Raw genomic sequence first — 16285 nt, 5'->3', positions numbered from 1 at the left:
AATTAAACGCATTATCGTATGTGAACATTATTTGTTTTTAACTGTTGTACCCAAAAAAGAGGAAAAAGTGAGTTGCTCTATATGTTTAAAAAAAAGGGACTCGTTTATTCGCATAAACCGAACGAATTACTGTATGGACCTGTAATCAGTGCGCCATAAGAAAGGCCCGACTGGGCACGCAACTGCCACAGAATGATGAAGAGGCGGGTACTGTCAGGCTGTTCAATGGATTCACTATCTACTTGCATTCCATCACAGAATATATGAAAACCAAAACTGTTAAACTCCTTAAAAAACAAGGCAAATTCAAAGGAACAAAATACTTTCGCGAATTTTGCAAAGGTTGGCACACCCCCTGGTTCCAAGACCTTAACATAGACAGAATCCAAATAACCACCATAAACCGAATGGGATCTAACCATTTTAATCTAGCAGAAAGCCTGAATAGAAAAAATATTATTGACTCCAATTTATGCGAATGTGGTAAAATAGAATCTTTATCTCATGTCTTCTGGATCTGTCCTAAATATCTCCAACAACGTTCCACCTTAATAAAATCCTTAAACAAGCTCAAAATCACCTCATACAACATCAACAAATTAATAACCTCAGCCTCTCCTAAAATAGCCTACATAATTCACAACTTCCTCAAAAACATTGACAAACACAATTAAACCTCCTAATTTATAATCTCCTGCATCCTAACACAAGGGATCATGACAATCCCTTCCTTATCATCTCCATCACCTCACTAGTAACGCAACGTCCCACCAGTGGGATAACGGCCGCAAGACATTTCAGTCAGTCCCATAAAAATTCGCGATGTTAAATTGACGAATGGTGGCGCTGAAGCTTACAAGATGGCTGACATAAAATTTTCCAATTGAAAATTTTCAGTCACACTTTCAGATCCTGAGGGGATCAATGGAGTAAAAACCGATTTATTATTGAAGAGCATAATTAATCGAATCAGAGACAAGCCTCAATTGTGTATATCAATGCGAAGCTACCCCTAATACCACTTTTGTTGATTTCATTCGAAACGTTTTGTCGGCCATGTTGAAGCATCAGCGCCACCTCACGTTCAGTTAACATCGCGAATAGAAGAAGAAGAAGAAGACTATCTACTTGGTGTGTTGATCTGACGAATTATGAGAAAAGAAAAAAATTATGGACACTCATTAATCCTAGATTGGTCACCCTATGAGGGGTTCCCCGCCTTTTGCCGTATTTTTTTCAAGTAAACGATCGTTCGGAAAATTCTGAAAAAATTCTCCTTTGTCAATCGGAATGTCTGCAAGTTAAAAGTATTTTTGTCACTTCTATCAATTCAATAATTAGTCTCAGAGAGAATAATAATGGGAGAGAGAACCCGCAATAGTGGGGATCTCCTCACTGTGTGACCAGAGTCGACAGAGGTTTTCGTCGCGCGACGTCGCCAGTTCCTCTCCAGTGCGTTACCCCACTCCTGACTCCTAGTCGGTACCGACTGGGAGACTCGGTAAGAACCAAGGATTTGGCAACGCCGCAGCGCCGGTAACATTGCGGGGACTGCCTCACGACGTGACCAAGTTGTAGGGCCGAGTAAGGTGACCAGACCAGGGTTAAAGACACGGAAATCTTCTCGTGGCATTAACTGGGCCATTCATGCTCCTCGAAAATATATAATTTTTCTTTGCAATTACGGAATGTAACATCGAGGATTGAGGATCTTCTACGAGTCTCATTTCTCCATTTTCCACTTACCAAAATCGTCAAATTTTTTATTCCACTTCAGTTTGATATACCTTCACGAAGTTTTTCGCCCGGAAGTGATAAAAACACGGGTGAATTTAATGATAAAGTGAATGAGATACGAGAGAATCATCCCCAAATATGCTCACATGGAAGACGAATCTTCATCGATTGTCGTCTACTCCTCCTGCTCTCCTGGTTTATCCGCAATTACCATGCTAATACCGTGATTTTCATTCAACTATTTTTCTTGGACGTATGTAGTAGAAAAAGAGCGCCTGTGAAGTAAAAATTCAAGCACTAGAGTGGACGTGCTGGGTATAAATAAGGCTGAGTCAGGCACATGCGGCCGAAAGTGGAAAATTATGAAGAGCGGACGAGAAAAAAATTATTCATAAAAAATTCAACTTTCCGAGAATTCTCGTAATAAATGTGTTATTCCTTCATTTTAGAATGATGGAAAATCTCGAAGCTCCAGAATATTCAACAGGACTGTGAATATTATATTTTTGAAACTAGCGGACTTAAGGTAATGTGACAATATCCGACATTTCTTAGTCTTTGAAAAATTTCGGATTTTCGTTATCTTTATTTATGTTAATATTTATTTATAAAATTAATAAAAATTGACAACACGCATTTTCACACACCTTTTGTAGACATTTTTGAGACACTAAAAAACGTCAGAATAAAATTAAAATTTGTTTGAATTTCAAACATGAAATTCAGAGAAATTTTCATTTTATTCACACGTTTTTTTAGTATCTGAAAAATGTCTACAAAAGGTGTGTGAAATTCAGACATTCGTTTTTGCTGTGAAGTGATGAAAAAACTAGTTTCAAAATTCCGGGGTATTTTTTCCTCCAAATTTCATCAATTGATTGATCAATAAACGAATAGATCAACAAATTCATGAATTAATTATACCAGACCATGATGAATAAATTCCAATTGATAATCTCCTATCAAATCCGACTACCTCTCCGGCGAAAAAAACCGAAATGAAGCCGTTAACTTCCGATTCAAGAACTGAGAAAATCCTTAAAATTCCTCTTGAAATCCGAATCAAAAGGTTCGAGTAAAGACTTTATAAAACTTCAGCCTCCCCCAGCTCCCGGCTGGTGTTTAATTGGTTACATTCAACACTCTGAAAAGATTCTATCGCCGATTTCTGAAGGCCCTCCTTCAAGCCGCCTCCGCCTCCATCAATCCCCAGATAAGCTATTCAAAGAAGCAAACGGAAAAGGCCCGAAACAAGGGAATAATTATCTCCCGACTGAGTAAATAATTCGGTAGATGCCGATGTAATGAATTCAGCTTGTTAGAGCGTTATGTCTAATTCATAGTCAAATCCTTCTCTGGCCTTTCAGCCATACACTGGACCCTCTGACCCCCCTTGGGCTACGACACTCCTGGCGTAATCCACGATCCAATCTCCGATATTTATTCTCCGGAGGTGGCAAGGGTACTCCTGGTTCCGATTATTCCGGGTGAATCCCTGAAATTGCCTCCTCTCTCTCTCACTCCTTCACAGTTGTCCGCCCCCTATCCTGCTTGTGGTTCAACGGAATTCCGTCATGCACAATCGACTGAACTCAAATGCCTATTACCATTTACGGATTGGTTTATTAAAATTCATCGTGAATAGACAGGATTATTTATGGTCGGGAGGAGTGAATGGAGGAAACGGCAGGAGTGGAGAAAAAAGGAAGGATGATGGATGTGCCATCTTGTTCAGTCGCTGAGAAAATACTAAGCAACTGGATCATCGATACAGCAGCTAAGGATGTTTAGCCAAAACCCATATTATTCACCATAATATTGATATTCTCATATGTCAGGTTCATATTTGAGCCACACGTTAGTAATAATCTTAATCCTTCCATCGGGGCATTCTAGTGAGAAATTAATTTCTGAAAATCACTTCTTGTAACATTACGCTCACGGAAGAAACGTGACCGTGCGAGCTTTGATCGAGATGTTGCATGGGTTAGACACTCAAGATATTGAAAAAAAACCACAAGCCGTTTACTTTAGACTATGGAGAATCTATTGCCGGCGAGAACAAGTAGGGGACCGGGCCATATAGGCGTGATATCTTCGATTGATTTTCGAATTCCTCTAAAAAAATTTGACCGCCATTACGAGTCGAGCAACGCGACAACACCGCACAACAGCTGATCGAGGTCGGTAAAGTCGGTGACGATAATTCAGTGCTGGAAGCATATGGATACGTATAACACACACAAAAATTAATCTCACTGTTACCACCCCACTACTAGCCAAAGCGTGCGATGTTGCCCGATTAAAATTCGACTCTCACCACTGCAGTCACAAGTCCTCCAATATCTATGAATATTTTCGTTAATTATTGTTTTTGAGAGCGGAAAAGTACGCCATAATACTTCTACTTTGATGGGAAAAATAATTTGTAACATGAATGATTTATTTTGTCAATTTTATTTTATTTTTTCATCTGAGTTGTTCACTTGATAGGTTAAATATCCTTAAACTTAAGGTGGACACGCCTAGGTTGTTATTGTCGGTGTGTTCTTAAGGTAAATCCCAAGACAATGGGCAGCAAAAGTTAGTCCCTGAGGATTTCTGAAAAAAAATCTAAATAACTTAATTTATTGCATGCTCATAAGTTATTGAGTTTTTCTATTCTCATGTGTTGTTGATGCAGGCAACGATGACTGTTTGAATCAAATAAGAAATTATTTGTTGATTAATTTTTTTAATCAAATAAGGAATACTGTCACGATATTTCGAGATTTTTTAGAGTTGAATATCGCGCAAACTATGTAGTAAAAAATTTTAAAAAGTTTCAATAGCTGGGAACTATTATAAACATTGTCTGTGAAAAACATGGGGACAATATTATCTTACGAAAAACGTGTTTTCTAGGGATATACCTTAATACTCTCGAACAAGAATTGCCCCAATTTTTTTTTTTCATGGATTTTATTGAGAGAAACAAATGACAATCCAATGAAAAAAACTCAGAAAATTTGTGCCCAAAAATTTCCACCGAAAAACTAAAATAGGTACTTTTTCCTATCAAATATCTCGCAACAAAATAACAGGGTAAAATTGCATCATCCTCAATACAATTGGGGCAAAAAAAAAACAAATATAATTTTTCAATAGACTTCGCACAGAAATCCAATAAAAGTCCATTAAATCTTCCAAAGAAAGCACTGGGGTTTCCTATAATTTTCTTTTCATACGTGAATAAGACGATTCTTGAAATGCTAATGGGATTAGAACAGATTGATGTGGTATTACGGAAATATCTCAGAAGTGTGTGGGTTTAGAAATGTCAAGGAACCTGTGGACATTATTAATTCAAACCATTCATTTCCGAAATACATGTGTAATCAATAAATGCTTGAGAATTCTCATCATTTCACCAGTGAAATGTTCGTTGGTGTTATTGGGATGATTATTTTGGTTGAATATCAAATCCGAGAATAGACGGAAAAAGATAGTACAAATTAGTGTAAATTACTGTGGATAACTATCTGTCATTGGACAAAGATTAATGAATGAATTCCTCAACAAATTATATTTATTGATGGATTCACTCGGGAATAGGGAGAGCTTGAGAGAATTGGCATGTCAGCTTTTTGTGAAGAACTTCGTGGGCTACCATATAGGGGAGGGTGTGCTTGTACCGCCCACCTAAGGAAATGCCAGTTTTATATTTTATATTTCAACTTGAGTATAAAAAACGTATTTGTGAGACTTCTTTAACTATTGAACTCGTTATTCTCGAAGTGTAGACGCCTAATTCTCCTTAGAATTCACAAAATTGATTGAAAATAAAAGAGAGAGCCTATTGAGCGGTACTACCTGCCGTCGGGTAATACCGCTCGGCACGATTCCAATGCCACTCATAGGGTTTTGCGTGTATCGCTCGCGCCGCAACCTAACCTGTACTCGAGTGCTGTCGAGCAACTACGTGGCCGATCCTATGAGCGGTATTACCGGCTCCGCTCGGCGTCAACAAAATTGTTGATAATTATTGACATGAGTGGAGTTTTGAGTTCGAATTGGTCTCAAATTACGTGTGAAAGTACCACGAATCGAATAAGCACAGTTTAATATGAGAATTCAGCGTTTGAAACTATCAAAAACCTTAATTAAAAGTCCACAAATTTTGCACTGTAAAGACCTCAAAACTTCGTTACGTGTTTTTTCATATTTAAAGTGGTAAATAAAGTGAAATTTTTCCGACAATCACATCCTATCATCAAATTCTTCATGATCAGGAACAAAAAGAAATTTTCAAGTTGATGGTTGTGGAGAAAATCGGGTGAGCGGTATTACCCGCTGAGCGGTACATCTTCCCTTACCCAAAAATAAACGGAGAACCTCCTATCAGAAATTTAGAAGTTCTAAAAATAAAGATGTTATAAATTATAAAATAAATTAATGTAGAGAAATATTTGTCATTGTAGAAAGATCAATCAATGAATTCCTCCCTAAGCAACCACTTCAATCATGAAAAAAACTCGAGAAAGAAGGGATTCACCGAAATCTTCTTCAACCCCCGGCATTCGCATTGAGAGGATTGAAAGGACTCAGAAACGCGTTCAAAAGTTTGATTCATTGTTGCGCAGATTTCACTTATTCATTATTTTCGATCAAATGTAGAAACTTAGGCAGATTGAAATTAATTAATTGCTGGAGGGAAAATATGAGTTATTCCACAAATTATTCCCAGGGTACTGCAATGAAATTAATATCAAGCGTAATTAACCTAGCGAAATTCCATTCGAAATAATTTTGCGAGGGATTCTCATTGAATCGTTAAAAAAGCTAATTGAATTTGGACATATTTCAATTCATGATATTGAGTTAATAATATTGCTTGCACTGAAAACTCTTTAGTCAACTAGTTGTTCGAAATTTCTACATTAGTCGGAGCCGCTAGCTTTCTTCTGACAATGCATGACGAATTTCGCAATGAAGAACTGTTGCGATTTCACACAATTCACGATCTGTGAGAGGAGATAGTCGCACAGAGGAAAAAAAGTTCTTGTTTTCAAAGACGTATCGCTGAGTTTTAGGAACATGTCACTGATTTTAAGGATCGATCACCGATTATTGTTTATTATTGATTGAAATCTGGGACTTTCTATTCTCCCCACATCTGCAATATGTGAGTACTTGATAGGGATGGGCGATGTTTGTCGATTAATCGAAAACATCGATTTTTCACGCTCAAACATCGATGTTTTTGGACTAATAAAATTTTTCCTTTCTTTATTGAATAATAATATTGATTGTTTGAGAATAAAAAAAGTAATAATTTATCCGCATTCAGCAGTAACTATTTTCTACAGTATGTGCGTTATAAATGATAAGAGAATAAGTCGAGTCCTCTATTATTGTTTTTAAAATTTGTTTTCAACATTTTTAAAATAAAAAAAAACTTTTCCTACGTAATGAGAAAAACATCGATTTTTTAAATAATCGATGTTTTTTCCAGAAAAACCCTTTGGCGGGTTCTCTCCCATTATTATTCTCTCTGAGCCTAATTATTGAATTGATAGAAGTGACAAAAATACTATTAACCCTAGACTGGTCACCATGCGAGGAAATTGCCGCAACACGTCGTTTTATTCACCTTGCCATCGACTGGTTGACCGGAAAATTTTGAGAAAAATTGAATTCGTCAATTGAAGTATCTGGAAAATTCTAGTATTTCTTTTTTTTCAATATTGTATCCTTAATTCTCGGAGAAAAAAAATTATTTCCAACAGGTGAACAATTTTTTCCCGTGTTAAATGAAATTGCCTGTTGCGCGACGTTGCTGGGAACTCGCTAAACGCGCCCGGGAAGTGTAGAGTGGATTCGGCAACGCTGGAGCCTAAATAACACGGCGGCACTCTCCCGCGAAGGTGACTAAAGTCGCGTTTTCCCGTCAGGTCAACAGACTAGGGTTAAATTCTAGACATTTCGATTGACAAAGTCGAATTTTTTCAGAATTTTTCGAACTGTTGTTTACTTGTAAAAAAAATACGGAAAAAGGCGGGTAATCCCTCATAGGGTGACCAATCTAGGGTTAACCTTGATAATTAAACTCGGAATGGGAGCTAAAACAGAATTATTTGACGATAAACATGAGGTGCAGCAACTGGTCCCTCTGTATTTGGCGATGGAGCAGTTGCTGCCACCGGAGTTCCTGCCGATCATTCAACCTTTTCTCTGGGATTACACCCTGTTACTTCACAAATATGAGACTACGTCACTTGCTTAGAACACAAAAAACAATTTTCTTCCTTCAATTAATTACCAAATGGGAGGAAACCAGAGAAACCCAAGTCCTAACCTGTGATCTTCTATCTATTGATTCCACAGGAGAAGTGAGGGTAGTGGCAGAAAGTGGGTTCATGTGGGTGGCAGAAGCTGCAACTGATGCCCCTGAGCATGCCAGTGGCTTGGTCTTCAGGCGATTATTTTTCTAAGCTTCAGTTTAATTAATCACCACATTTAGCAGACGAAATGAAATGCGGAGAAAATGAGAGGATCATCAAATTACATATTTCCCTCTGCTACATCTCGAATTCCCAGTGAAGAATAATATTTATCGAGCCTCATATGCATATGAAGCCCTTATGGCGGCAGCAACTAGGTCCATGACGGTATGCTAACTATTACACGGAGAAATATTCAATAAAAATTACCAGAAAAAAGACGTAAAAATTACGTTTCGAAACGTAATCTGTGAGCGAAATAAAATTGAATAAAAAGTGTCAATCGTCACGTAAATTCTACGATCTATTCCGTAAAAATTACTCATCCGTCCGACGCCTCACGGCTAGCCATGAGTCACCGTGAGGGGGAGATTTTAACAACACGTTCCGTAATTTTTCCGGAACTTTTCGTAAAAATTCTTAAACATCCAAGAATTTTCATGTTCTGAGGCATAATAAGTCTTGAAGTTTCTGTTAGATTTTACAACTTCCAGAAAAATTACGTGACTTTTTCGTATTTTTTCGGTGAGAGACCCGAAAATTTACTGAACGTTTCAGATTTATTCTCTTATATTCCTACATAAATTCACTGAAAACGGTTCTCGCTTGCGGATTATGTGAAATTTTCCGTAATTTTTCTTGAATATTTCTTTCCGTATAATAAATACACCTTTGTGAGGACTGAATCGACGGATATATTCAACGAAATTCACACATTCACATCAAATTAATTCTTCTATCAGTATCATTATCTCAATTCGCCACTTCGCTGCAGGACTATTCCCCAGATGAACACAATCCCTGCAATTCCCTCCGAAACTTTAATTTAAGAAATTTAATGAAAACACCTCAGTATTCATTACCACTTTATCAGATTTGGAAGCAACGAATGTTGCGGTTAACGAATTGCTCGTAATATTAACAGCACCCCATGCCATGTGGTGAAGGAACCAGAGGAATAAAAATGAGAAAAAAATGAAATAAAAATAAAGGACCCAGTAATTCGAGCGTATTTTCCCCACCCGAGAGATCGTGAACGTGCAACATGACGCTGTACTGTTGCGGTTTATGCGTTAAATTGGTTGGTGCGCATTCTCCCTCGTAAAATCACAGCTGTCGCCAGCAACGTACAGCATTAGAGAACATGGAATCGTTTGCAATAATGTCGATGGGCTACACTGATATTTCTATCTGTGGATTGAATGGTTGATGTAGGATATGTGATGCCACGTATGATAATATTTTAAATCTCATGTTTGTTGGTACACACTGAGGAGTGATGCAGTAGAATTAGATAGAACTGCTTATTCGATCCATGTAAAGGATTATCACATGCTGATAAATGAGTTCTTTCCAGCGTCTAGACAATGGTTAATAAAATCAATTATTTATATTGAGTTATATATATATTTGTAAATTATTACTTATGATACTGATGGAGTCATGTAGATCAACGAAACATTTTTTTTTACATTTAATGAACTATTTATATGATGTGAATGAAAAGCCAAAAAAAATTATAAATTCATGTGCTCTTCCTGAATGCATAAAAAATTGTTAAATTGTTAAAATTAATAAATTAAAGTATTCCGTTATAATGAAAAAAATTGCAGTGCTCCTCAAGTTGTTCCATAAAATTTTTGTCCAGATGAAGTTGAGTTGAAGATTTTTTTATGGACTCGTGAACATTTCCGCTGAATAAAAGAGCTTAATCTTAAATTTTTAATCGTAAAACGTATCTTAAATCGGTTTCAACATAGCAACCTTGAAAATTGTTCCGAGATTATCCCCGGAATGAACGAAAAATCCTTCAACTGTCGAGGAATTTATAGAATCGTTACTTCCGGATGCATTACACAGATTCTAGTTCTCCTTAGACGAGCTGGATGACTAAACCTTTTTTTTAACTAAAGCTTAATTACTTTGAATACACTAATTCTCTAGGTCTATTGATTTTGTGGGGACTAAAGAGATAACGGAAATGGGTAATTGAGAGCGATTCTTTCATTTATAAATTCATTTGCTCTCTCCGAATGTATAAAAAATTGTTAAATTATTACAACTAATAAATTGAAGTACTCCGTTATAATAAAAAAAATTGCGGTGCTCCTCAAGTTGTTCCATAAAATTTTTGTCCAGACGAAGTTGAGTTGAAGATTTTTTTATGGACTCGTGAACATTTCCGCTGAATAAAAGAGCTTAATCTTAAGTTTTTAATCTTAAAACGTATATTAAATCAGTTTCAACATAGCAACCTGGAAAATTGTTCCGAGATTATCCCCGGAATGAAAGAAAAATCCTTCAACTGTCGAGGTATTTATAGAAACGTTACTTCCGATTGCATTGCACAGATTCTAGTTCTCCCGATACTTTTCCGATATTAAACACGCCTGTGTGCAGTGGACACTGCTGATGCACCGCTGCATGTGTAAACTTCACGAGAAGTCGGGATTTTCACATTCACGTCAGCTCCACATTTGCCCTTTGACGATCCTTTCAGTAAACCTTCGTCACTAAGTAACACGTTTTACTGTAATTACACTTGTGATATTTGTCGAGTCCAGACATTTTTAATTAGCTGAATGATAGAAGGGGGAACCACTGCTGGGAGCCATTAATTAAATTGAAGGGCTGTTGTGGAGAAATTGTGAAAGGTGAGAATTTAAAAATAGCGTTCACAAGTTGAATATTTTATTCCTTTGAGGAATATTCTTGTGTTTCATAAACTGAGTAATGGAGCCTGCTAATCATTAGGGAAACTTTTCTGCGTCATCAGATTTTATAATCAAAATAAAGAATTCTGAGACTAAAGTCAAATTATTTATTCATTTCTAGTGTTTTAAATTTTTTTTCATTAATTATTTCATTTTTCAATAAATATTTTTTTATAAATTTTTTTACATTTTTGTTGACGTTTATTGTTGCTAAGAAATTAGGTTTTTGCTTCCTGATGGATTTTCTCTTTTTGAATTCTTATCTCACTACTTTTTCGTCTAGTTTTTCATTTCATAGTCAGGCAAATGACCCTACGCTCGTCTAGCTAAGGTGAACACATCAGTAGTCCAATATTTCCATCGAAATGAGTGTGAGATGTGATGTTTTAAATTAGACATCAGAGGGTGAAACTTTGAGGATTAGAATTCACTCGCATTAATCATGATAACTACTATTTTTTTATAAATAATCGTCCATAAATGTGGAATGTCCCCTGTCCCTAACGCTCACTCACTCGTCCCCTTGCACGTGTAACACACTTGCCTATACTCGTCTCGTGATTTGAGTGATATGAAAAGGTTATCGCCATTATTATTATTATTTTTTAATATTATTTTTCACATGTAATTTCATATGTAGTTTCATAGGTAGCCCGGTGGCCTGGCGTAGTGGTTAAGGCCGTTGCCTCACAACGGATAGGTTCCAGGTTCGATTCCTGGCCGGGTAGAATGGTGAGATCTAACCATTTTTAAAGTCTTGATCAATCGCCATATAGTCTCATCAGACTCGAAGCGATATAAAATAAACATAAAAAAAAAAATGTAGTTTCATAAATTGCAAAAATAAGTAAATGCAAAAATAAATTTATGCATTTTATGCAATGCCACTAATAACATCGTGAGTATACTATTTTGTGATAAAACAACATTGAAAAATATCTCGAGGCACAAAATTATATTTCACTTTGACAGTCCAACCTTTTAATGATTTTTTCATCCATTTAGTCCGTTACGAGTTGACAGTTGGTTGCAAAACGAGAATAGGATCAATGCCATTTTCATTGTACCTATTCTTTTAATTGCCGATATTTCAGCGAAAGATTAAGACATTACTATAATTTATGCATTTTTATTGCATTTCAAGCTATCCGAAACATCAGTCAAAGGGTTTTTAATCCCATTTTACGAGTATGACGGAGATGTCAACATTTTTTAATTGTAAGTTTCTTAACTTGCGGCTTAAGAATTCACTCTGTCGTAGCACCAGTGGATGTGAATAGGATTTTTCTCTTTTATTCTTCAATAAATTACCGTTCATTGGTGTCGATAACTTTCCTTATCAACTAAAACAATAACTCCAATTGTATTTCACTCTTAATAGATTCTTGGGACTGTCAAAATGACTAAAATGTGATAGCTCGCGACTTCGGAACGAGCATAGGGACAGGGACGAGCGTAGGTACATTTACCTTATTAGCATCATTTGAAATGTCATAAAAATTTTGTGTATCACTTCGTTCTGTCAAGTAATTCTACATTCGGACCCTCTTAAAGTAGCTCTACCCTTCGGCCGGGCTACGCTGTACTTTTGGATATTTTCAGTTTTTAAATGTTTCAACTAAATTGCATGGAAAAAATTTGAAAAAATTCATACCCAATCAGTATTATCTAAATTAAATTTCGAAAAATATTGATATTTTTTTAAACATTTCCCTCTTATGAATAAACAATAAAACTTGTTTGCAAAACGGTCGATTATTTTTTACGACGTGTCAAAAAAATTCGTGATTTTTTCACATCTAATGAAAAAAAATTCAGATTTTAATCTTTGATTACAATGGAAATGTTGATTTTCACAGAAGACACTGGGTTAAACCCAGATTTTTAAACATGTCTTCTTTGAAAAACCAAAACGATAAATAAATTGAGAAAAAAATTAGAATTCCGAATCTAATCGAGTTTTCTGCAATTTTTTTGCAGTTTTCAATAATCTTTGAATTTACCGTAAGGGTAGAGCTACTTTAAGCATAGCGGAAAAAAATGTTGCAATCTTTTTTTAAAAGTGGAATTGTATCCAATCAGCCAGATCAATTGATAATGAAATCTCCTATAATTAGTGGTACATTCAACTTTTACAACCACGGCCTGAGCCCTGTATAATAATTCAACCAGACCACTTGATAGTTAACCAATTAGTGATGAAGCATTCAAGTTCAGTGCGCTTGTTTCTCCGGATTCTCGTCAGTAACTTCATCGTTGGAAATTTTCGACAAAGAACCGGCACACTCTCCTCTTCTCTCGTGTAATCAGGTTCAGGAGCATGAATGTTCCCTCATACCCGTCATCCCCACCCCAACTCCTCAATTCTTCCCTCATTTTTTCTTCATTTTCCTTTTTCTATTCTACTTGTACACCACTAGTTCAATAAAGACGAGGATGGAGAGCGAAGAAACCTCCGCACTTTGTCTTCTCGAGTTTGATCCTAAAGTTTCGGAGCGGATCTTTACATTTAAAGGAAATTGCAGGGGGCGGGTTCGAACCACCTTCTTAACTAGGTTCAGTTTTTTTTCGACTAGTTTTTTTTGTTGTGAGATGTTCAATTAAGGTCGAGGAAAGGGGCTTTTTGCGGGTGGATATTTTTTCGAGATCTGCGGAATCTGTCTTTATTTGGGAAATGAAGGAAAAAGGTTGGAGAAGTGTATTTCATTGGTGGAAATTTTTATGACAATACAGATGCTCTAAAATTTTGGGAAATTTCATTGAAGTTTTACACGGAGAGAAATTTTTTAGAAAAATTCTAGTGCTAGCACGGGAAAAGAGGCGCAAAGTGACGGCCAGGAAAAAATTCCAGTGCCGGCACTAGAAATTTTATTAAGGAAAACGTGAATTTTTCCCCATATTTCTGTGAAAATTTCACAGAAATCCCCAGAAATTCTACCAGAAATACCAAGAAATTTTACCTTAACAGCACTAGATTTTTTCACAGCTGATGGATTGTGATTTTTTCCAGTACTCGTACTAGAATTTTTCTAGAAAATTTCTCTCCGTGTAATAAAATCTGAAATTTCATTATTGTCTGCAATCATTGTCTGCGTCAAATCTGAAATTTCCAATTTGTAAGAATGGCTGAAGAAAAAATTGTTCAAGGTATGTCCCTAGAGAATACGTTTTTCTTAAGATTATCCCCATGTTTAATGGTCCTTAATAGTCCCGAGCTATTGAAAAAAATGCTACCTACACTGTTAACAAAATTTGACCCGAATTTCTAACAAAAATATTGGAAGTTGTATTCACACATAGTGTGGTAAAATTACAACACTTTTGTTCAGGTATCGTATAAGAATTTTCTCCAACAAAAGATGAATATTCGCATACAGAAGTTTTCGTGTTGTAAATTTACTACATTTACCTGCTGTAATTTAACAATACATTATACCGAGATTATCAAAATTTTACAGCCTCAAACTATTGTAATTTTGTCATAGTGAAATTCCAATTTTACCACTTTTTTCCGATAATTTGGTAAAAATAATGCGGTTTCATCCGAATATTCTCATGGATGTTTTGTGAATTTTTTTTGTATTAATTTTCAAATTTGAGTAATGAAACAAAAACAATGTTATACTATAATTTTCATTGCAATTTATTTCAAGATTATATATTTATTCTTATATTCAATTCCATTCTATTAGAGTTCCGGAACATTCACCTGACTTTTGAATCACATGTATTAGAGCTATAGCTATAGCTCTACAACACACTTTGGGAAATAATAAATAATGAAATCCAGGCATCTAACACGCGAGGCATAGGCCAATCGAGGGTTATGATTGAATTTTTTTTAAATCAAAAAATCTATTTTCAAAAAATTCTCAACGTATTTTTTTAAATAGTTTTGTAAATAAGATCACAAATTTTCGTTCCTCAAATCGTTACTTTCAATGTTATTCACTCGTTATTCCAATTTCGATTAGAACCAATTTGAAACCCTAATCTTGAGTGACCGGGGACAATTTTCCCCCACAAAATCAAACTCCTGAGAAAAAATCGCGCGGAAATACTAACGAGTGAAATATCTTGAATTCAACAAAAATAAACGTGAAAGACTTCGACGTGTTCCCGCATAAACACTGCAATGATTTTCCAACTTTTGTTGCAATTAGTTTCCGTTTATGAACGGGTTCCAATTGTATGAACTGGAGAAGTTTGTTTGGGCATGGCTCTGGTTTCAACAGCTGAATTCATCATTATTCAATTCACTCGAGCCTTTCAACTAATGGAAAAAGTTCGATTTCAACAAACTCGACTGGATCAGTGTTCAAATGGTAGAATGAAATAAGTTGGCTAATAATCAAGTTCTATTAATTATTTTAGTATCTCGATAATGAGTGATTTCTCACAGAAAATCTCTTCAGGGGAAATCAGTCATGAAATCATCCCGAGAATGAGTCAGTTCTTGAAGAAAACATCACGAGATCATGTTTTAGAAGAGTTTTTAAAGTAATAATAATTCAGAATAAATCGAAGGGGCGCATTTATGGACAGTTTTTCAGATCAATCAATAGAAAATCAACTTTCTTCTACACGGAGAATATTATTTGTTGAATTTCAATAACTAGTTGTTGAAGAAATGAATTACCAACTAGTTGGCGAAATTGATTGAAGGAAATTGAAGAATCTTTTCTGAATTTTAATTAATTAGTTGTTAAATTTCACCAATTAGTTATTGAAAAAATGAATTACCAATTAGTGAATTACCAACTAATTCATTAAAATTCAGAAAACATTTTTCAATTTCATTCAATCAGTTTTAACTGCCAAACTAGATGGTGAGGGCATGTATACATTTGGAAACAATCCCGGAATCACTTATATCGTAACAATCGATCAATACCTCCCGCAATAATCTACAATTCCTTGTTAAATTGAATTCATCAAATAAATCGACGAACGTTTATTGAGAATTTAACAAATGGTTGTCGAATGAAATTGAAAAATCTTCTCGAATTTTAACTAAATAGCTGTTAAATTCCACTAACTAATTGGTGAAATTTACCAACTACAACGAGAGAAAAATTCAATAAAAATTACCAGAAAAAACGTAAAAATTACGTTTCGAAACGTAATCTGCGAGCGAAGTAAAATTCAATAAAAACTGTGAGTCGGAACTAAAATTGTACGAATCGCCACGTAAATTCTACGATTTGTTCCGTAAAAATTAACCAGTCGCCTGATGACTCACCGCTGTGGGGACAACAAGTCGTTCCGTAATTTTTCCCCAACGATTGAGAAATTTTACGGAACGGAACGTAGAAATAACTCACCAGCTTCATAAAAATTGTTGAACGTTCA

General features: G+C 35.6%; 1 protein-coding gene across 1 annotated transcript in view; it reads right to left on the bottom strand.

Moving 5' to 3' along the window:
- Window positions 1–16285, bottom strand: part of LOC107043579 — a 52410-nt gene that overhangs the window by 35250 nt on the left and 875 nt on the right. The window lies entirely within an intron of this gene.

This window comes from Diachasma alloeum, unplaced genomic scaffold, assembly GCF_001412515.2.
Source record: "Diachasma alloeum isolate Michigan unplaced genomic scaffold, Dall2.0 Dall_scaffold_00603, whole genome shotgun sequence".
NCBI classification, from domain to species: domain Eukaryota; kingdom Metazoa; phylum Arthropoda; class Insecta; order Hymenoptera; family Braconidae; genus Diachasma; species Diachasma alloeum.
This window is presented reverse-complemented; position numbering and strand designations above follow the sequence as displayed.